Genomic DNA, 23304 nt, shown 5'->3' with positions numbered 1-23304 from the left:
GTAAACTGGTGCTCTACTGCTAGCAGGATAGTCAGCAGCCAGAAGACCTGTAGGTTTTTGTGTCAGACATGAACTGAGTAATGGAAGCTGCCTATTCAGAACGGCTTCTGAGCTAAAAAATAACACGAGCTAAGCAGAGTAGGGATGAAAGTTTTCTCATCTATTTAACACTGAAAAGAGTTTAATATCTTTAATATATATCTTTATATATATATATATATATATATATATATATATATATATATATACACACACACACACACACACACACACACACACACGGACCCCCACAGAGCAGGTACTATTTGGGTGGTGGATCATTCTCAGCACTGCAGTGACACTGACGTGGTGGTGGTGTGTTAGTGTGTGTTGCGCTGGTCTGAGTGGATCAGACAGCAATGCTGCTGGAGTTTTTAAACACCTCAGTGTCACTGCTGAACAGTCCACCAACCAAACATATCCAGACAACAGCGTCCTGTGGGCAGCGTCCTGTGGGCAGCGTCCTGTGACCACTGATGAATGACTAGAGGATGACCAACACAAACTGTGCAGCAGCAGATGAGCTGTCGTCTCTGACTTTACATCTCCAAGGTGGACCGACAGGGTAGGAGTGTCTAACAGAGTGGACAGTGAGTGGACACAGTGTTTAAAAACTCCAGCAGCACTACTGTGTCTGATCCACTCAGACCAGCACAACACACACTAACACACCACTACCATGTCAGTGTCACTGCAGTGCTGAGAATGATCCACCACCCAAATAGTACCTGCTCTGTGAGGGTCCATGGGGGTCCTGACCACTGAAGAACAGGGTAACAGAGTATCAGAGAAACAGATGGACTACAGTCTGTAACTGTAGAACTACAGAGTGCAGCTATACAGTAAGTGGAGCTGATAAAGTGGACAGTGAGGGTAGAAACAAGGAGGTGGTCAGAATGTTTTGCCTGAATGGTGTGTGTGTATATACTGTGTGTGTATACACACACACACACACACACACACACACACACACACACACACACACACACACACAGGCCTTAGCAGTTATGTGCATCCCTAAATAGAATCAGTGCTCAAGTATTGTTGAGCCTCTAGTGATTCCCTCTTCTAACATGTGATTGTCTTTCTCTGACAAATGTAATAAGAAGAATCCATTATGGTTAAACTGGCACTGGACTCTGTGAAGCTCTGGTGCTGTGAGGGAACCTCCTACGCCCATGTTTTATTCAGTTATTTATTTTGTCTCCAGGCATTTCATGGCTACGAGAGCTGAAAACGTGTCAACACTTATTAAAGTTTTATGATTATTGTGCCAAAACAGCAAAATCAACACTGCAGGCTTTCTTCTCTCCTCAAGAGTGGCTGTTCAGGCCTTGGTAACAGTAACATATTAAGTCCTGATAGATTCAAGCTTCAATAGCATGTTATGTCAACAGACGAGTAAAACGACTGGACTCCCTTCCTGAACAATATGCACAGACTACTCTGGGTTTAAACTTTACACCCAGTGCGGGTGAATGCATGCATGCCAGTCATGGCAGCTGGTGTGAGTTGCTGTAGCAGGTGTAGCAGCGCGTCTGTTACCGCTCCAGTTTATGGAGTTTATGCTGACTGACTTCTCCACACAAACAGCAGCAGGTTAAGTGCAGCTGACATTTAACTGGGAGGTATTTGTTTCAGTAGCAACGCTGGGGCGGCTACTGTAGATCAAGCATGCTGTGTTTGGGTCATTCTACAGAATCGTCCATTTTCGCGGCCCTGGCGTTTACAGATATATTACACCTGAAAAATGTTACGGTTACAATTTATTTATATTTTTAAATGAAACAATATCTTATTTTAACAGTTAGACCTTCTTGAGCCTCAGTTTAGCAACACTGGTTTATAAATCAATCATCTAGAACTCCAAGCACCACAGAAGAGCTCGTCCCCACAGTCATGTGTGAAGGCTGAGGCCGTAATTTGAGGTTAAAAATGTTTGTTCTGCAATTTTAACTACAATAATCTACACATGACTATGAAATATAGAAATTAAATGACGAAGAAAACAAACACCAAATAAATATTATAAAATATAGAATAAAAGTCCCCCAGGAGTCGTGTCACTGGTGTCACCACGTAACAAAAAGTCTCTTATTTTGAAATAAAAGTCACACCGATGACGTCACTCGACTTCCTTTGACCTGTTTTCTGAGGATCTATGGAGAAAAGCTCATGGTGAGTCCGCTGTGTCTCTCAGTTCTCAGAGATCTTCTCATTCAGCTCATGATCTCATATGAAGCCTTTAGCTGACGTCACTGGTGTGACCGACTTTATTCTGAGGTCACTGTGAAAAAATGAATTTAAAAAATTTAATTCCATATTTTTGTGAATATTTCATGATTGACAATGCAAAGTGCATGGCTGGACCGCCACTTTCCCTCAAACGAGTTGTTAAATAACCTTAAACACACTTTGACACCGTATGACATTCTGTGATCTACAAACTTAGACAACATTATTCAGGATTCAAGAAGGTGCTCTAGAAGGTGAGGTGCTCTTATTAAGCCTGTCAAACTGACTGACACAAATTATTTAAGTCACTGCTTTCCTTTGTAACACTGCGTATGTATTTTCCTAGTTTGACCCTTTGAGCCCCGCTGCATGTTGCTCTGATTGAATCAACGACTGTAACGCCTCCCGTTCAAACGCAGCTTTTAAAAGGCTTTCAAGGTAATAAATACCAGAGTATGCAAGCCAAATGAAGCATCAGCATTTTCCTCTAAATGGTTCTGCTAAAGGTGCCATATTACAAAAACGCCCTACTGTTTTGTCTCATCTTAAGATCTGACAGGTCAAGATAAGATTTTTCACAAATTTGTACTACAAAGGCAAATCTGATCTTAATTTAGGAATCATACAGCATCTTCTCAAGTTAAGAAATCTTAACCTGCTTGACTGAGGTCGACAATCAACTGTCATGTGTGGCTGCTATAGTGTTGTCATGCGTGGTTGGTATAGTAGTTGGTATAGTGTTGTCGCATGTGGTTGGTATAGTGTTGTCATGCGTGGTTGGTATAGTGTTGTCGCGTGTGGTTGGTATAGTGTTGTCATGTGTGGTTGGTATAGTGTTGTCGTGTGTGGTTGGTATAGTGTTGTCGCGTGTGGTTGGTATAGTGTTGTCATGTGTGGTTGGTATAGTGTTGTCGCGTGTGGTTGGTATAGTGTTGTCATGTGTGGTTGGTATAGTAGTTGGTATAGTGTTGTCATGTGTGGTTGGTATAGTGTTGTCATGCGTGGTTGGTATAGTAGTTGGTATAGTGTTGTCATGTGTGGTTGGTATAGTGTTGTCATGCGTGGTTGGTATAGTGTTGTCGCGTGTGGTTGGTATAGTGTTGTCGTGCGTGGTTGGTATAGTAGTTGGTATAGTGTTGTCATGTGTGGTTGGTATAGTGTTGTCATGCGTGGTTGGTATAGTGTTGTCGCGTGTGGTTGGTATAGTGTTGTCGCGTGTGGTTGGTATAGTGTTGTCATGTGTGGTTGGTATAGTGTTGTCGCGTGTGGTTGGTATAGTGTTGTCATGTGTGGTTGGTATAGTGTTGTCATGCGTGGTTGGTATAGTGTTGTCGCGTGTGGTTGGTATAGTGTTGTCGCGTGTGGTTGGTATAGTGTTGTCGCGTGTGGTTGGTATAGTGTTGTCATGTGTGGTTGGTATAGTGTTGTCGCGTGTGGTTGGTATAGTGTTGTCGCGTGTGGTTGGTATAGTGTTGTCGCGTGTGGTTGGTATAGTAGTTGGTATAGTGTCGTCATGTGTGGTTGGTATAGTAGTTGGTATAGTGTTGTCATGCGTGGTTGGTATAGTGTTGTCATGTGTGGTTGGTATAGTGTTGTCATGTGTGGTTGGTATAGTGTTGTCATGTGTGGTTGGTATAGCGTTGTCGCGTGTGGTTGGTATAGTAGTTGGTATAGTGTTGTCACGTGTGGTTGGTATAGTGTTGTCGCGTGTGGTTGGTATAGTAGTTGGTATAGTGTTGTCATGTGTGGTTGGTATAGTGTTGTCATGCTTGGTTGGTATAGTGTTGTCATGTGTGGTTGGTATAGTGTTGTCATGTGTGGTTGGTATAGCGTTGTCGCGTGTGGTTGGTATAGTAGTTGGTATAGTGTTGTCACGTGTGGTTGGTATAGTGTTGTCGCGTGTGGTTGGTATAGTAGTTGGTATAGTGTTGTCATGTGTGGTTGGTATAGTGTTGTCATGCTTGGTTGGTATAGTGTTGTCATGTGTGGTTGGTATAGTGTTGTCGCGTGTGGTTGGTATAGTGTTGTCATGTGTGGTTGGTATAGTAGTTGGTATAGTGTTGTCATGTGTGGTTGGTATAGTAGTTGGTATAGTGTTGTCATGTGTGGTTGGTATAGTAGTTGGTATAGTGTTGTCGCATGTGGTTGGTATAGTAGTTGGTATAGTGTTGTCATGCGTGGTTGGTATAGTAGTTGGTATAGTGTTGTCGCATGTGGTTGGTATAGTAGTTGGTATAGTGTCGTCATGTGTGGTTGGTATAGTAGTTGGTATAGTGTCGTCATGTGTGGTTGGTATAGTGTTGTCATGTGTGGTTGGTATAGCGTTGTCGCGTGTGGTTGGTATAGTAGTTGGTATAGTGTTGTCATGTGTGGTTGGTATAGTAGTTGGTATAGTGTTGTCATGTGTGGTTGGTATAGTAGTTGGTATAGTGTTGTCATGTGTGGTTGGTATAGTAGTTGGTATAGTGTTGTCATGTGTGGTTGGTATAGTAGTTGGTATAGTGTTGTCGCATGTGGTTGGTATAGTAGTTGGTATAGTGTTGTCATGCGTGGTTGGTATAGTAGTTGGTATAGTGTTGTCGCATGTGGTTGGTATAGTAGTTGGTATAGTGTCGTCATGTGTGGTTGGTATAGTAGTTGGTATAGTGTCGTCATGTGTGGTTGGTATAGTGTTGTCATGCGTGGTTGGTATAGTGTTGTCATGTGTGGTTGGTATAGCGTTGTCGCGTGTGGTTGGTATAGTAGTTGGTATAGTGTTGTCATGTGTGGTTGGTATAGTGTTGTCGCGTGTGGTTGGTATAGTAGTTGGTATAGTGTCGTCATGTGTGGTTGGTATAGTGTTGTCATGTGTGGTTGGTATAGTGTTGTCATGTGTGGTTGGTATAGCGTTGTCGCGTGTGGTTGGTATAGTGTTGTCATGTGTGGTTGGTATAGTGTTGTCATGTGTGGTTGGTATAGTGTTGTCATGTGTGGTTGGTATAGTAGTTGGTATAGTGTTGTCATGTGTGGTTGGTATAGTGTTGTCGCGTGTGGTTGGTATAGTAGTTGGTATAGTGTCGTCATGTGTGGTTGGTATAGTGTTGTCATGTGTGGTTGGTATAGTAGTTGGTATAGTGTTGTCATGTGTGGTTGGTATAGTGTTGTCGCGTGTGGTTGGTATAGTAGTTGGTATAGTGTCGTCATGTGTGGTTGGTATAGTGTTGTCATGTGTGGTTGGTATAGTAGTTGGTATAGTGTTGTCATGTGTGGTTGGTATAGTGTTGTCGCGTGTGGTTGGTATAGTGTTGTCATGCGTGGTTGGTATAGTAGTTGGTATAGTGTTGTCATGTGTGGTTGGTATAGTAGTTGGTATAGTGTTGTCATGTGTGGTTGGTATAGTGTTGTCATGTGTGGTTGGTATAGTAGTTGGTATAGTGTTGTCATGTGTGGTTGGTATAGTGTTGTCATGCGTGGTTGGTATAGTAGTTGGTATAGTGTTGTCATGCGTGGTTGGTATAGTGTTGTCGCGTGTGGTTGGTATAGTAGTTGGTATAGTGTTGTCATGCGTGGTTGGTATAGTAGTTGGTATAGTGTTGTCATGCGTGGTTGGTATAGTGTTGTCGCGTGTGGTTGGTATAGTGTCGCCGTGGTTGGTATAGTGTTGTCATGCGTGGCTGGTATAGTGTTGTCATGTGTGGTTGGTATAGTGTCATGCGTGGTTGGTATAGTGTTGTCATGTGTGGTTGGTATAGTGTCATGTGTGGTTGGTATAGTGCTGTCGCAATTGTGGTTGGTATAGTGTTGTCGCGTGTGGTTGGTATAGTGTTGTCATGCGTGGTTGGTATAGTGTTGTCATGCGTGGTTGGTATAGTGTTGTCATGTGTGGTTGGTATAGTGTCGTCATGTGTGGTTGGTATAGTGTTGTCATGTGTGGTTGGTATAGTGTTGTCATGCGTGGTTGGTATAGTGTTGTCATGTGTGGTTGGTATAGTGTCGTCATGTGTGGTTGGTATAGTGTTGTCATGTGTGGTTGGTATAGTGTTGTCGCGTGTGGTTGGTATAGTGTTGTCATGCGTGGTTGGTATAGTAGTTGGTATAGTGTTGTCATGTGTGGTTGGTATAGTGTTGTCGCGTGTGGTTGGTATAGTGTTGTCATGCGTGGTTGGTATAGTAGTTGGTATAGTGTTGTCATGTGTGGTTGGTATAGTAGTTGGTATAGTGTTGTCATGCGTGGTTGGTATAGTGTTGTCGCGTGTGGTTGGAATAGTGTCGCCGTGGTTGGTATAGTGTTGTCATGCGTGGCTGGTATAGTGTTGTCATGCGTGGCTGGTATAGTGTTGTCATGCGTGGTTGGAATAGTGTTGTCATGCGTGGTTGGTATAGTGTTGTCATGCGTGGTTAGTATAGTGTTGTCATGCGTGGTTGGTATAGTGTCATGTGTGCTTGGGATAGTGTTGTCATGCTTGGTTGGTATAGTGTTGTCATGTGTGGTTGGTATAGTGTTGTCATGCGTGGTTGGTATAGTGTCATGTGTGGTTGGTATAGTGTTGTCACGCTTGGTTGGTATAGTGTTGTCATGTGTGGTTGGTATAGTGTTGTCGCGTGTGGTTGGTATAGTGTTGTCATGCGTGGTTGGTATAGTGTTGTCATGCGTGGTTGGTATAGTGTTGTCGTGCGTGGTTGGTATAGTGTCATGTGCGGTTGGTATAGTGTTGTCATGCGTGGTTGGTATAGTGTTGTCATGCGTGGTTGGTATAGTGTTGTCATGCGTGGTTGGTATAGTGTTGTCATGCGTGGTTGGTATAGTGTCATGTGTGGTAGGTATAGTGTTGTCGCGTGTGGTTGGTATAGTGTTGTCATGCGTGGTTGGTATAGTGTTGTCATGCGTGGTTGGTATAGTGTTGTCATGCGTGGTTGGTATAGTGTCATGTGTGGTTGGTATAGTGTCATGTGTGGTTGGTATAGTGTCATGTGTGGTTGGTATAGTGTTGTCGCGTGTGGTTGGTATAGTGTTGTCATGCGTGGTTGGTATAGTGTTGTCATGCGTGGTTGGTATAGTGTTGTCATGCGTGGTTGGTATAGTGTTGTCATGCGTGGTTGGTATAGTGTCATGTGTGGTAGGTATAGTGTTGTCGCGTGTGGTTGGTATAGTGTTGTCATGCGTGGTTGGTATAGTGTTGTCATGCGTGGTTGGTATAGTGTCATGTGTGGTTGGTATAGTGTCATGTGTGGTTGGTATAGTGTTGTCGCGTGTGGTTGGTATAGTGTTGTCATGCGTGGTTGGTATAGTGTCGTCATGCTTGGTTGGTATAGTGTTGTCATGTGTGGTTGGTATAGTGTTGTCGCGTGTGGTTGGTATAGTGTTGTCATGCGTGGTTGGTATAGTGTTGTCATGCGTGGTTGATATAGTGTTGTCATGTGTGGTTGGTATAGTGTTGTCATGCTTGGTTGGTATAGTGTTGTCATGTGTGGTTGGTATAGTGTTGTCGCGTGTGGTTGGTATAGTGTCGCGTGTGGTTGGTATAGTGTTGTCATGTGTGGTTGGTATAGTGTTGTCATGTGTGGTTGGTATAATAGTTGGTATAGTGTTGTCATGCGTGGTTGGTATAGTGTTGTCATGCGTGGTTGGTATAGTGTTGTCATGTGTGGTTGGTATAGTGTTGTCGCGTGTGGTTGGTATAGTGTTGTCATGCGTGGTTGGTATAGTGTCGTCATGTGTGGTTGGTATAGTGTTGTCATGTGTGGTTGGTATAGTGTTGTCGCGTGTGGTTGGTATAGTGTTGTCATGCGTGGTTGGTATAGTAGTTGGTATAGTGTTGTCATGTGTGGTTGGTATAGTGTTGTCGCGTGTGGTTGGTATAGTGTTGTCATGCGTGGTTGGTATAGTAGTTGGTATAGTGTTGTCATGTGTGGTTGGTATAGTAGTTGGTATAGTGTTGTCGCGTGTGGTTGGTATAGTAGTTGGTATAGTGTTGTCATGCGTGGTTGGTATAGTGTTGTCGCGTGTGGTTGGTATAGTGTCGCCGTGGTTGGTATAGTGTTGTCATGCGTGGCTGGTATAGTGTTGTCATGCGTGGCTGGTATAGTGTTGTCATGCGTGGTTGGTATAGTGTTGTCATGCGTGGTTGGTATAGTGTCATGTGTGGTTGGGATAGTGTTGTCATGTGTGGTTGGTATAGTGTTGTCATGTGTGGTTGGTATAGTGTTGTCATGTGTGGTTGGTATAGTGTTGTCGCGTGTGGTTGGTATAGTGTTGTCGCGTGTGGTTGGTATAGTGTCATGCTTGGTTGGTATAGTGTTGTCATGTGTGGTTGGTATAGTGTTGTCGCGTGTGGTTGGTATAGTGTTGTCGCGTGTGGTTGGTATAGTGTTGTCATGCGTGGTTGGTATAGTGTCGTCATGCTTGGTTGGTATAGTGTCGTCATGTGTGGTTGGTATAGTGTTGTCGCGTGTGGTTGGTATAGTGTTGTCATGCGTGGTTGGTATAGTGTTGTCATGCGTGGTTGATATAGTGTTGTCATGTGTGGTTGGTATAGTGTTGTCGCGTGTGTTTGGTATAGTGTCGCGTGTGGTTGGTATAGTGTTGTCATGTGTGGTTGGTATAGTGTTGTCATGTGTGGTTGGTATAATAGTTGGTATAGTGTTGTCATGCGTGGTTGGTATAGTGTTGTCATGCGTGGTTGGTATAGTGTTGTCATGCGTGGTTGGTATAGTGTCATGTGTGGTTGGTATAGTGTTGTCGCGTGTGGTTGGTATAGTGTTGTCGCGCGTGGTTGGTATAGTGTTGTCATGCTTGGTTGGTATAGTGTTGTCATGTGTGGTTGGTATAATGTTGTCGCGTGTGGTTGGTATAGTGTTGTCATGCGTGGTTGGTATAGTGTTGTCATGCGTGGTTGATATAGTGTTGTCATGTGTGGTTGGTATAGTGTTGTCGCGTGTGGTTGGTATAGTGTTGTCATGCTTGGTTGGTATAGTGTTGTCATGTGTGGTTGGTATAGTGTTGTCGCGTGTGGTTGGTATAGTGTTGTCATGTGTGGTTGGTATAGTGTTGTCATGTGTGGTTGGTATAATAGTTGGTATAGTGTTGTCATGTGTGGTTGGTATAGTGTTGTCATGTGTGGTTGGTATAGTGTTGTCGCGTGTGGTTGGTATAGTGTCATGCTTGGTTGGTATAGTGTTGTCATGTGTGGTTGGTATAGTGTTGTCGCGTGTGGTTGGTATAGTGTTGTCGCGTGTGGTTGGTATAGTGTTGTCATGTGTGGTTGGTATAGTGTTGTCGCGTGTGGTTGGTATAGTGTTGTCATGCGTGGTTGGTATAGTGTTGTCATGCGTGGTTGGTATAGTAGTTGGTATAGTGTTGTCATGCGTGGTTGGTATAGTGTTGTCATGTGTGGTTGGTATAGTGTTGTCATGCGTGGTTGGTATAGTAGTTGGTATAGTGTTGTCATGCGTGGTTGGTATAGTAGTTGGTATAGTGTTGTCATGCGTGGTTGGTATAGTGTTGTCATGCGTGGTTGGTATAGTGTCATGCGTGGTTGGTATAGTGTTGTCATGTGTGGTTGGTATAGTGTTGTCGCGTGTGGTTGGTATAGTGTTGTCGCGTGTGGTTGGTATAGTGTTGTCATGCTTGGTTGGTATAGTGTTGTCATGTGTGGTTGGTATAGTGTTGTCGCGTGTGGTTGGTATAGTGTCATGCTTGGTTGGTATAGTGTTGTCATGTGTGGTTGGTATAGTGTTGTCATGCGTGGTTGGTATAGTGTTGTCATGCGTGGTTGGTATAGTGTTGTCATGCGTGGTTGGTATAGTGTTGTCATGCGTGGTTGGTATAGTGTTGTCATGCGTGGTTGATATAGTGTTGTCATGTGTGGTTGGTATAGTGTTGTCATGCTTGGTTGGTATAGTGTTGTCATGCTTGGTTGGTATAGTGTTGTCATGTGTGGTTGGTATAGTGTTGTCGCGTGTGGTTGGTATAGTGTTGTCATGTGTGGTTGGTATAGTGTTGTCATGTGTGGTTGGTATAGTGTTGTCATGTGTGGTTGGTATAATAGTTGGTATAGTGTTGTCATGCGTGGTTGGTATAGTGTTGTCATGCGTGGTTGGTATAGTGTTGTCATGCGTGGTTGGTATAGTGTTGTCATGCGTGGTTGGTATAGTGTCATGTGTGGTTGGTATAGTGTTGTCGCGTGTGGTTGGTATAGTGTTGTCATGCGTGGTTGGTATAGTGTTGTCATGCTTGGTTGGTATAGTGTTGTCATGTGTGGTTGGTATAGTGTTGTCGCGTGTGGTTGGTATAGTGTTGTCATGCGTGGTTGGTATAGTGTTGTCATGCGTGGTTGATATAGTGTTGTCATGTGTGGTTGGTATAGTGTTGTCGCGTGTGGTTGGTATAGTGTTGTCATGCTTGGTTGGTATAGTGTTGTCATGTGTGGTTGGTATAGTGTTGTCGCGTGTGGTTGGTATAGTGTTGTCGCGTGTGGTTGGTATAGTGTTGTCATGTGTGGTTGGTATAGTGTTGTCATGTGTGGTTGGTATAATAGTTGGTATAGTGTTGTCATGTGTGGTTGGTATAGTGTTGTCATGTGTGGTTGGTATAGTGTTGTCGCGTGTGGTTGGTATAGTGTCATGCTTGGTTGGTATAGTGTTGTCATGTGTGGTTGGTATAGTGTTGTCGCGTGTGGTTGGTATAGTGTTGTCGCGTGTGGTTGGTATAGTGTTGTCATGTGTGGTTGGTATAGTGTTGTCGCGTGTGGTTGGTATAGTGTTGTCATGCGTGGTTGGTATAGTGTTGTCATGCGTGGTTGGTATAGTAGTTGGTATAGTGTTGTCATGCGTGGTTGGTATAGTGTTGTCATGTGTGGTTGGTATAGTAGTTGGTATAGTGTTGTCATGCGTGGTTGGTATAGTGTTGTCATGCGTGGTTGGTATAGTGTTGTCATGTGTGGTTGGTATAGTGTTGTCATGCGTGGTTGGTATAGTGTTGTCATGCGTGGTTGGTATAGTGTCATGTGTGGTTGGTATAGTGTTGTCATGCGTGGTTGGTATAGTGTTGTCATGCGTGGTTGGTATAGTGTTGTCATGCGTGGTTGGTATAGTGTTGTCATGCGTGGTTGGTATAGTGTTGTCATGTGTGGTTGGTATAGTGTTGTCATGCGTGGTTGGTATAGTGTTGTCATGCGTGGTTGGTATAGTGTTGTCATGCGTGGTTGGTATAGTGTCATGTGTGGTTGGTATAGTGTTGTCATGCGTGGTTGGTATAGTGTCGCCGTGGTTGGTATAGTCACTGCGAGCGACAGAGAGCGACAGAGAGCGCGTCACTGCGGTAAAGTTTGTTGTGCTATCAGCATGTGGCTAAATATCATGGCTTCTGCTGGTTGCTTTGTCTGCGCAGAGTGTGGCATGTTTAGCTTAACGCCCTTTTCCGCCTCTAGTGATAGCGATAGCGTTTGTACTAAGTGCCAGCTAGTTAGCTGTTTGGTGGAGAAGGTCGACCAGTTAGAAGTGCGTATCCGGGGATTATTAAGGGATAGGCAGCCAGAGGCAGCGTTAGCAGCCCCCGGTACCCTAGGGAGAGTTAGCACCCCTTCGACTCCGGCGTCAGAGCCCTCACAGCGGGGCGAATGGGTGACGACTCGGCGGTCTAGCCGGAAAGCTAAGGCTAATGCTAACGCTGAGGCCAAAGCTAGCCCACTGGAACACCACGCTCCTCCGATTCGCGTGTCAAACAGGTTTGCCCCGCTCAGTGACGCGCCCACTGTGAAGCCTGTTAAAAGCACTCTGGTCATAGGAGACTCGATTGTTCGACACGTGAAGTTAGCTACTCCGTTAGGGGCGCCAGCGGTTACAGTTAGATGCTTATCGGGAGCCAGAGCGCCGGACATTAGTGGCAACCTTAGATTAGCTGATAGGAGATATTCGAGGATAGTTATTCATGTAGGGGCCAATGATATCCGTCTGCGGCAGTCTGAGGTAACTAAGGCTAATATTAGAGAGGTGGTTAAACAGGCCCAGACGATGTCCGATGCCGTAATCTGCTCTGGCCCCATCCCAATGCGGCGCGGCACTGAGGCCTACAGCAGGCTTACGGCGTTAAACCGCTGGATGTCCAAGTGGTGTTCCGAAAATCAAGTGGGCTTTATAGATAATTGGTTACGATTTGAGGGCAAGCCTGGTCTTATAGGTAGGGATGGTGTCCACCCCACGCGGGAGGGTGCTGCCTTACTTTCGTGCAGCATAGCACATAGTCTCTTAGTTAGTCGGCAGAGTAGTGTAAACCGCTGCTGACAGTCCAGAGCCGGGACCAGGCCGCAGACAGACAGGCTAAACCGCCCGTCTGCGATCCGCCTTGAGGCGTCACCTAAGATTAACCTTATTGAGACTGTGTCTTTGCCCCGAATTAAAACTAAATTTAATCACAGAAAAACTCAATCAGTCCGCTTAAATAACCTTATCAACATATATCCGTGTTCTGATGATGGCACTAACACCTTCAATCTAAAACTTGGACTACTTAATATAAGATCATTAAACTCTAAAGCAGTCGTCGTAAATGAAATTATAAGCGACCATAAATTTGACTTTTTTTGTCTTACTGAAACGGGTTAGACCAGATGAATATTTAGCTTTAAATGAAGCCACGCCTGTAGGCTATAATTATGCACATAGGCCAAGACTATCAGGCAAGGGAGGTGGAGTCTGTGTAATATACCAAAATACTCTCGATATCAGAAACAATGCGACACTTTTACTTCCTTTGAGGTCCTCTCTATTCACGTCACAAATCCGGTCACAAAAAAGAAGGCGTTCTCATTATTTAACATTTACAGACCACCAGGGTCATACTCTGAATTTATAAAAGAATTTAGTGACTTCGCTGCAAACCTGGCTGTGTGTAATGATAAAGTAATAATTGTAGGAGATTTTAATATTCACTTTGAGAAGGTAGACGACCCATTAAAAAGGGCATTTACCTCAATCCTAGACTCTGTTGGTTTTACCCAAAATTAACCGGGCCGACACACGACTGTCGTCATACGTTAGATTTAGTTTTGACACGAGGTCTTAACATAGACAAGCTGAATATCCTACCGCAAACCACAGCGATCTCCGACCATTACTTAATTTCATATGAGCTACGATTTAGCCATAATATATATACGTCCCCTCGTTATTCAACAAAGCGCTCAATAAAACCATCAACCGCCCTACAATTTATAGAAAATCTCCCAGAGTTATCAACCCCAGTCTCCACTCCATCAGATCCAACTGAACTAGATTTACTAACCGATTATTTAGAAAATACCTTACGATCCACCTTAGAAAATGTGGCCCCACTTAAAATAAAAAGAATAAGGCAGAAAAAGCTCGCCCCGTGGTACAACGATAAAACCCGGACCTTAAAACAAACAGCTCGGAAATTAGAGCGGAAATGGCGACATACCAAACTGGAAGTGTTCCACACTGCCTGGAAGGACGGCCTTATAGAGTATAGAAATGCTCTCACTGAAGCTCGCTCAGCATATCTGGCCTTGCTGATCGAGAATAATAAGTATAATCCTAGAGTTCTGTTTAGTGTGATTTCCCAAATCACACAAAATCAGGCAGGTAATGAACCAGAAATCCCAGCAACTCTCACCAGTGAAGTTTTTATGGACTTCTTTAATAATAAAATTGATAATATTAGACAACAAATTCAACCCACAGTATCAAATTCAAATCCAGCTTTGCTGCCATCTGACTTGGCTGATATAGAACAAAACACAGCTGTAGAAAAGAGTCTGGAAACCTTTCACCCACTCCCACAGCTAGAGCTAGAGAAGATTATCTCTTCTGCAAATTGCACAACCTGCACACTCGATGCAATTCCATCAAAATTACTCAAAGAAGTACTGCCAGTTATTATAAACCCTATTTTAACTATAGTAAACTCGTCCCTTAGTCTGGGCCATGTACCCAAAGCTTTTAAACTAGCAGTTATCAAACCTCTGATGAAGAAACCAAATCTTGATGTCACCGTTTTGTCTAATTACAGGCCTGTTTCTAACTTACTGTTTATATCTAAGATCTTAGAAAAAGCTGTGGCCCAACAACTTAGTTCATATCTACACAAGAACCATATATATGAAAAATTTCAGTCTGGATTCAGGCCACACCACAGCACTGAGACGGCTCTAGTTAAGATAACTAATGATCTTCTTGCCTCTGATCAAGGCTACGTATCTCTCTTAGTGCTACTTGACCTTAGCTTTTGATACAATAGACCACAATATTCTCCTAGAAAGGTTAGAAAACATGGTTGTAGTCACAGGGACGGCCCTGTCATGGTTCAGATCTTACCTATCAGAACGTTATCAGTTTGTTAGGGTAAACAATTTAGCTTCCAATTATTCAAAAGTGAGATTTGGAATTCCGCAGGGGTCTATATTAGGACCCCCGGCTTGCCCACTGGGGGGTTTCTGTACATTCTTACAGTCCTGTTGAAACTTTGTCTTTTCTGAAATTCTGTAAAGCTGCTTTGTGACAACATCCGTTGTAAAAAGTGCTATACAAATAAATTTGATTTGATTTGATTTGATTAGTGCCGCGTGTGGTTGGTATAGTGTCGCGTGTGGTTGGTATAGTGTTGTCATGTGTGGTTGGTATAGTAGTTGGTATAGTGTTGTCATGTGTGGTTGGTATAGTGTTGTCATGTGTGGTTGGTATAGTAGTTGGTATAGTGTTGTCATGTGTGGTTGGTATAGTGTTGTCATGTGTGGTAGGTATAGTAGTTGGTATAGTGTTGTCATGTGTGGTTGGTATAGTAGTTGGTATAGTGTTGTCATGTGTGGTTGGTATAGTGTTGTCATGTGTGGTTGGTATAGTAGTTGGTATAGTGTTGTCTTGTGTGGTTGGTATAGTGTTGTCGTGTGTGGTTGGTATAGTGTTGTCATGTGTGGTTGGTATAGTGTCGCGTGTGGTTGGTATAGTGTCGCGTGTGGTTGGTATAGTGTTGTCATGTGTGGTTGGTATAGCGTTGTCATGTGTGGTTGGTATAGTAGTTGGTATAGTGTTGTCATGTGTGGTTGGTATAGTGTCGCGTGTGGTTGGTATAGTGTCGCGTGTGGTTGGTATAGTGTTGTCATGTGTGGTTGGTATAGTGTTGTCATGTGTGGTTGGTATAGTGTTGTCATGTGTGGTTGGTATAGTGTTGTCATGTGTGGTTGGTATAGTGTTGTCATGTGTGGTTGGTATAGTAGTTGGTATAGTGTTGTCATGTGTGGTTGGTATAGTGTTGTCATGTGTGGTTGATATAGTAGTTGGTATAGTGTTGTCATGTGTGGTTGGTATAGTGTTGTCATGTGTGGTTGGTATAGTAGTTGGTATAGTGTTGTCATGTGTGGTTGGTATAGTGTTGTCATGTGTGGTTGGTATAGTGTCGCGTGTGTGGTTGGTATAGTGTTGTCATGTGTGGTTGGTATAGTGTTGTCATGTGTGGTTGGTATAGTAGTTGGTATAGTGTTGTCATGTGTGGTTGGTATAGTAGTTGGTATAGTGTTGTCATGTGTGGTTGGTATAGTGTTGTCATGCGTGGTTGGTATAGTGTCATGTGTGGTTGGTATAGTGTTGTCACGCTTGGTTGGTATAGTGTTGTCATGTGTGGTTGGTATAGTGTTGTCGCGTGTGGTTGGTATAGTGTTGTCATGCGTGGTTGGTATAGTGTTGTCATGCGTGGTTGGTATAGTGTTGTCGTGCGTGGTTGGTATAGTGTCATGTGCGGTTGGTATAGTGTTGTCGCGTGTGGTTGGTATAGTGTTGTCGCGTGTGGTTGGTATAGTGTTGTCATGCGTGGTTGGTATAGTGTTGTCATGCGTGGTTGGTATAGTGTCATGTGTGGTTGGTATAGTGTCATGTGTGGTTGGTATAGTGTCATGTGTGGTTGGTATAGTGTTGTCGCGTGTGGTTGGTATAGTGTTGTCATGCGTGGTTGGTATAGTGTTGTCATGCGTGGTTGGTATAGTGTTGTCATGCGTGGTTGGTATAGTGTCATGTGTGGTTGGTATAGTGTCATGTGTGGTTGGTATAGTGTTGTCGCGTGTGGTTGGTATAGTGTTGTCATGCGTGGTTGGTATAGTGTCGTCATGCTTGGTTGGTATAGTGTTGTCATGTGTGGTTGGTATAGTGTTGTCGCGTGTGGTTGGTATAGTGTTGTCATGCGTGGTTGGTATAGTGTTGTCATGCGTGGTTGATATAGTGTTGTCATGCTTGGTTGGTATAGTGTTGTCATGTGTGGTTGGTATAGTGTCGCGTGTGGTTGGTATAGTGTTGTCATGTGTGGTTGGTATAGTGTTGTCATGTGTGGTTGGTATAATAGTTGGTATAGTGTTGTCAAGCGTGGTTGGTATAGTGTTGTCATGCGTGGTTGGTATAGTGTTGTCATGCGTGGTTGGTATAGTGTCATGTGTGGTTGGTATAGTGTTGTCATGCGTGGTTGGTATAGTGTTGTCATGCTTGGTTGGTATAGTGTTGTCATGTGTGGTTGGTATAGTGTTGTCGCGTGTGGTTGGTATAGTGTTGTCATGCGTGGTTGGTATAGTGTTGTCATGCGTGGTTGATATAGTGTTGTCATGTGTGGTTGGTATAGTGTTGTCGCGTGTGGTTGGTATAGTGTTGTCATGCTTGGTTGGTATAGTGTTGTCATGTGTGGTTGGTATAGTGTTGTCGCGTGTGGTTGGTATAGTGTTGTCGCGTGTGGTTGGTATAGTGTTGTCATGTGTGGTTGGTATAGTGTTGTCATGCGTGGTTGGTATAGTGTTGTCATGTGTGGTTGGTATAGTGTTGTCATGCGTGGTTGGTATAGTGTTGTCATGCGTGGTTGATATAGTGTTGTCATGTGTGGTTGGTATAGTGTTGTCGCGTGTGGTTGGTATAGTGTTGTCATGCGTGGTTGGTATAGTGTTGTCATGCGTGGTTGATATAGTGTTGTCATGTGTGGTTGGTATAGTGTTGTCGCGTGTGGTTGGTATAGTGTTGTCATGCTTGGTTGGTATAGTGTTGTCATGTGTGGTTGGTATAGTGTTGTCGCGTGTGGTTGGTATAGTGTTGTCGCGTGTGGTTGGTATAGTGTTGTCATGTGTGGTTGGTATAGTGTTGTCATGCGTGGTTGGTATAGTGTTGTCATGTGTGGTTGGTATAGTGTTGTCATGCGTGGTTGGTATAGTGTTGTCATGCGTGGTTGGTATAGTGTTGTCATGCGTGGTTGGTATAGTGTTGTCATGTGTGGTTGGTATAGTGTTGTCGCGTGTGGTTGGTATAGTGTTGTCGCGTGTGGTTGGTATAGTGTTGTCATGCTTGGTTGGTATAGTGTTGTCATGTGTGGTTGGTATAGTGTTGTCGCGTGTGGTTGGTATAGTGTTGTCGCGTGTGGTTGGTATAGTGTTGTCATGTGTGGTTGGTATAGTGTTGTCATGTGTGGTTGGTATAGTGTTGTCGCGTGTGGTTGGTATAGTGTCATGCTTGGTTGGTATAGTGTTGTCATGTGTGGTTGGTATAGTGTTGTCATGCGTGGTTGGTATAGTGTTGTCATGCGTGGTTGGTATAGTGTTGTCATGCGTGGTTGGTATAGTGTTGTCATGCGTGGTTGGTATAGTGTTGTCATGCGTGGTTGATATAGTGTTGTCATGCGTGGTTGGTATAGTGTTGTCATGCTTGGTTGGTATAGTGTTGTCATGCTTGGTTGGTATAGTGTTGTCATGTGTGGTTGGTATAGTGTTGTCGCGTGTGGTTGGTATAGTGTTGTCATGTGTGGTTGGTATAGTGTTGTCATGTGTGGTTGGTATAGTGTTGTCATGTGTGGTTGGTATAATAGTTGGTATAGTGTTGTCATGCGTGGTTGGTATAGTGTTGTCATGCGTGGTTGGTATAGTGTTGTCATGCGTGGTTGGTATAGTGTCATGTGTGGTTGGTATAGTGTTGTCGCGTGTGGTTGGTATAGTGTTGTCATGCGTGGTTGGTATAGTGTTGTCATGCTTGGTTGGTATAGTGTTGTCATGTGTGGTTGGTATAGTGTTGTCGCGTGTGGTTGGTATAGTGTTGTCATGCGTGGTTGGTATAGTGTTGTCATGCGTGGTTGGTATAGTGTTGTCATGTGTGGTTGGTATAGTGTTGTCGCGTGTGGTTGGTATAGTGTTGTCATGCTTGGTTGGTATAGTGTTGTCATGTGTGGTTGGTATAGTGTTGTCGCGTGTGGTTGGTATAGTGTTGTCGCGTGTGGTTGGTATAGTGTTGTCATGTGTGGTTGGTATAGTGTTGTCATGTGTGGTTGGTATAATAGTTGGTATAGTGTTGTCATGTGTGGTTGGTATAGTGTTGTCATGTGTGGTTGGTATAGTGTTGTCGCGTGTGGTTGGTATAGTGTCATGCTTGGTTGGTATAGTGTTGTCATGTGTGGTTGGTATAGTGTTGTCGCGTGTGGTTGGTATAGTGTTGTCGCGTGTGGTTGGTATAGTGTTGTCATGTGTGGTTGGTATAGTGTTGTCGCGTGTGGTTGGTATAGTGTTGTCATGCGTGGTTGGTATAGTGTTGTCATGCGTGGTTGGTATAGTAGTTGGTATAGTGTTGTCATGCGTGGTTGGTATAGTGTTGTCATGTGTGGTTGGTATAGTAGTTGGTATAGTGTTGTCATGCGTGGTTGGTATAGTGTTGTCATGCGTGGTTGGTATAGTGTTGTCATGTGTGGTTGGTATAGTGTTGTCATGCGTGGTTGGTATAGTGTTGTCATGCGTGGTTGGTATAGTGTCATGTGTGGTTGGTATAGTGTTGTCATGCGTGGTTGGTATAGTGTTGTCATGCGTGGTTGGTATAGTGTTGTCATGCGTGGTTGGTATAGTGTTGTCATGCGTGGTTGGTATAGTGTTGTCATGCGTGGTTGGTATAGTGTCATGTGTGGTTGGTATAGTGTTGTCATGCGTGGTTGGTATAGTGTCGCCGTGGTTGGTATAGTCACTGCGAGCGACAGAGAGCGACAGAGAGCGCGTCACTGCGGTAAAGTTTGTTGTGCTATCAGCATGTGGCTAAATATCATGGCTTCTGCTGGTTGCTTTGTCTGCGCAGAGTGTGGCATGTTTAGCTTAACGCCCTTTTCCGCCTCTAGTGATAGCGATAGCGTTTGTACTAAGTGCCAGCTAGTTAGCTGTTTGGTGGAGAAGGTCGACCAGTTAGAAGTGCGTATCCGGGGATTATTAAGGGATAGGCAGCCAGAGGCAGCGTTAGCAGCCCCCGGTACCCTAGGGAGAGTTAGCACCCCTTCGACTCCGGCGTCAGAGCCCTCACAGCGGGGCGAATGGGTGACGACTCGGCGGTCTAGCCGGAAAGCTAAGGCTAATGCTAACGCTGAGGCCAAAGCTAGCCCACTGGAACACCACGCTCCTCCGATTCGCGTGTCAAACAGGTTTGCCCCGCTCAGTGACGCGCCCACTGTGAAGCCTGTTAAAAGCACTCTGGTCATAGGAGACTCGATTGTTCGACACGTGAAGTTAGCTACTCCGTTAGGGGCGCCAGCGGTTACAGTTAGATGCTTATCGGGAGCCAGAGCGCCGGACATTAGTGGCAACCTTAGATTAGCTGATAGGAGATATTCGAGGATAGTTATTCATGTAGGGGCCAATGATATCCGTCTGCGGCAGTCTGAGGTAACTAAGGCTAATATTAGAGAGGTGGTTAAACAGGCCCAGACGATGTCCGATGCCGTAATCTGCTCTGGCCCCATCCCAATGCGGCGCGGCACTGAGGCCTACAGCAGGCTTACGGCGTTAAACCGCTGGATGTCCAAGTGGTGTTCCGAAAATCAAGTGGGCTTTATAGATAATTGGTTACGATTTGAGGGCAAGCCTGGTCTTATAGGTAGGGATGGTGTCCACCCCACGCGGGAGGGTGCTGCCTTACTTTCGTGCAGCATAGCACATAGTCTCTTAGTTAGTCGGCAGAGTAGTGTAAACCGCTGCTGACAGTCCAGAGCCGGGACCAGGCCGCAGACAGACAGGCTAAACCGCCCGTCTGCGATCCGCCTTGAGGCGTCACCTAAGATTAACCTTATTGAGACTGTGTCTTTGCCCCGAATTAAAACTAAATTTAATCACAGAAAAACTCAATCAGTCCGCTTAAATAACCTTATCAACATATATCCGTGTTCTGATGATGGCACTAACACCTTCAATCTAAAACTTGGACTACTTAATATAAGATCATTAAACTCTAAAGCAGTCGTCGTAAATGAAATTATAAGCGACCATAAATTTGACTTTTTTTGTCTTACTGAAACGGGTTAGACCAGATGAATATTTAGCTTTAAATGAAGCCACGCCTGTAGGCTATAATTATGCACATAGGCCAAGACTAACAGGCAAGGGAGGTGGAGTCTGTGTAATATACCAAAATACTCTCGATATTAGAAACAATGCGACACTTTTACTTCCTTTGAGGTCCTCTCTATTCACGTCACAAATCCGGTCACAAAAAAGAAGGCGTTCTCATTATTTAACATTTACAGACCACCAGGGTCATACTCTGAATTTATAAAAGAATTTAGTGACTTCGCTGCAAACCTGGCTGTGTGTAATGATAAAGTAATAATTGTAGGAGATTTTAATATTCACTTTGAGAAGGTAGACGACCCATTAAAAAGGGCATTTACCTCAATCCTAGACTCTGTTGGTTTTACCCAAAATTAACCGGGCCGACACACGACTGTCGTCATACGTTAGATTTAGTTTTGACACGAGGTCTTAACATAGACAAGCTGAATATCCTACCGCAAACCACAGCGATCTCCGACCATTACTTAATTTAATATGAGCTACGATTTAGCCATAATATATATACGTCCCCTCGTTATTCAACAAAGCGCTCAATAAAACCATCAACCGCCCTACAATTTATAGAAAATCTCCCAGAGTTATCAACCCCAGTCTCCACTCCATCAGATCCAACTGAACTAGATTTACTAACCGATTATTTAGAAAATACCTTACGATCCACCTTAGAAAATGTGGCCCCACTTAAAATAAAAAGAATAAGGCAGAAAAAGCTCGCCCCGTGGTACAACGATAAAACCCGGACCTTAAAACAAACAGCTCGGAAATTAGAGCGGAAATGGCGACATACCAAACTAGAAGTGTTCCACACTGCCTGGAAGGACGGCCTTATAGAGTATAGAAATGCTCTCACTGAAGCTCGCTCAGCATATCTGGCCTTGCTGATCGAGAATAATAAGTATAATCCTAGAGTTCTGTTTAGTGTGATTTCCCAAATCACACAAAATCAGGCAGGTAATGAACCAGAAATCCCAGCAACTCTCACCAGTGAAGTTTTTATGGACTTCTTTAATAATAAAATTGATAATATTAGACAACAAATTCAACCCACAGTATCAAATTCAAATCCAGCTTTGCTGCCATCTGACTTGGCTGATATAGAACAAAACACAGCTGTAGAAAAGAGTCTGGAAACCTTTCACCCACTCCCACAGCTAGAGCTAGAGAAGATTATCTCTTCTGCAAATTGCACAACCTGCACACTCGATGCAATTCCATCAAAATTACTCAAAGAAGTACTGCCAGTTATTATAAACCCTATTTTAACTATAGTAAACTCGTCCCTTAGTCTGGGCCATGTACCCAAAGCTTTTAAACTAGCAGTTATCAAACCTCTGATGAAGAAACCAAATCTTGATGTCACCGTTTTGTCTAATTACAGGCCTGTTTCTAACTTACTGTTTATATCTAAGATCTTAGAAAAAGCTGTGGCCCAACAACTTAGTTCATATCTACACAAGAACCATATATATGAAAAATTTCAGTCTGGATTCAGGCCACACCACAGCACTGAGACGGCTCTAGTTAAGATAACTAATGATCTTCTTGCCTCTGATCAAGGCAACGTATCTCTCTTAGTGCTACTTGACCTTAGCTTTTGATACAATAGACCACAATATTCTCCTAGAAAGGTTAGAAAACATGGTTGTAGTCACAGGGACGGCCCTGTCATGGTTCAGATCTTACCTATCAGAACGTTATCAGTTTGTTAGGGTAAACAATTTAGCTTCCAATTATTCAAAAGTGAGATTTGGAATTCCGCAGGGGTCTATATTAGGACCCCCGGCTTGCCCACTGGGGGGTTTCTGTACATTCTTACAGTCCTGTTGAAACTTTGTCTTTTCTGAAATTCTGTAAAGCTGCTTTGTGACAACATCCGTTGTAAAAAGTGCTATACAAATAAATTTGATTTGATTTGATTTGATTAGTGCCGCGTGTGGTTGGTATAGTGTCGCGTGTGGTTGGTATAGTGTTGTCATGTGTGGTTGGTATAGTAGTTGGTATAGTGTTGTCATGTGTGGTTGGTATAGTGTTGTCATGTGTGGTTGGTATAGTAGTTGGTATAGTGTTGTCATGTGTGGTTGGTATAGTGTTGTCATGTGTGGTAGGTATAGTAGTTGGTATAGTGTTGTCATGTGTGGTTGGTATAGTAGTTGGTATAGTGTTGTCATGTGTGGTTGGTATAGTGTTGTCATGTGTGGTTGGTATAGTAGTTGGTATAGTGTTGTCTTGTGTGGTTGGTATAGTGTTGTCGTGTGTGGTTGGTATAGTGTTGTCATGTGTGGTTGGTATAGTGTCGCGTGTGGTTGGTATAGTGTCGCGTGTGGTTGGTATAGTGTTGTCATGTGTGGTTGGTATAGCGTTGTCATGTGTGGTTGGTATAGTAGTTGGTATAGTGTTGTCATGTGTGGTTGGTATAGTGTCGCGTGTGGTTGGTATAGTGTCGCGTGTGGTTGGTATAGTGTTGTCATGTGTGGTTGGTATAGTGTTGTCATGTGTGGTTGGTATAGTGTTGTCATGTGTGGTTGGTATAGTGTTGTCATGTGTGGTTGGTATAGTGTTGTCATGTGTGGTTGGTATAGTAGTTGGTATAGTGTTGTCATGTGTGGTTGGTATAGTGTTGTCATGTGTGGTTGATATAGTAGTTGGTATAGTGTTGTCATGTGTGGTTGGTATAGTGTTGTCATGTGTGGTTGGTATAGTAGTT

At 43.8% G+C, this 23304-nt stretch overlaps 1 protein-coding gene across 2 annotated transcripts in view; it reads right to left on the bottom strand.

The window, feature by feature from the left end:
* Nucleotides 1–23304, bottom strand: part of sh3gl1b (SH3-domain GRB2-like 1b) — a 105631-nt gene that overhangs the window by 24943 nt on the left and 57384 nt on the right. The window lies entirely within an intron of this gene.

The sequence above is a fragment of the Pygocentrus nattereri genome, chromosome 28, assembly GCF_015220715.1.
Source record: "Pygocentrus nattereri isolate fPygNat1 chromosome 28, fPygNat1.pri, whole genome shotgun sequence".
In the NCBI taxonomy this organism is placed as follows: Eukaryota; Metazoa; Chordata; class Actinopteri; order Characiformes; family Serrasalmidae; genus Pygocentrus; species Pygocentrus nattereri.
The sequence above is the reverse complement of the archived record's forward strand: the minus strand, read 5'-3'. Positions and strand labels throughout refer to the sequence as shown.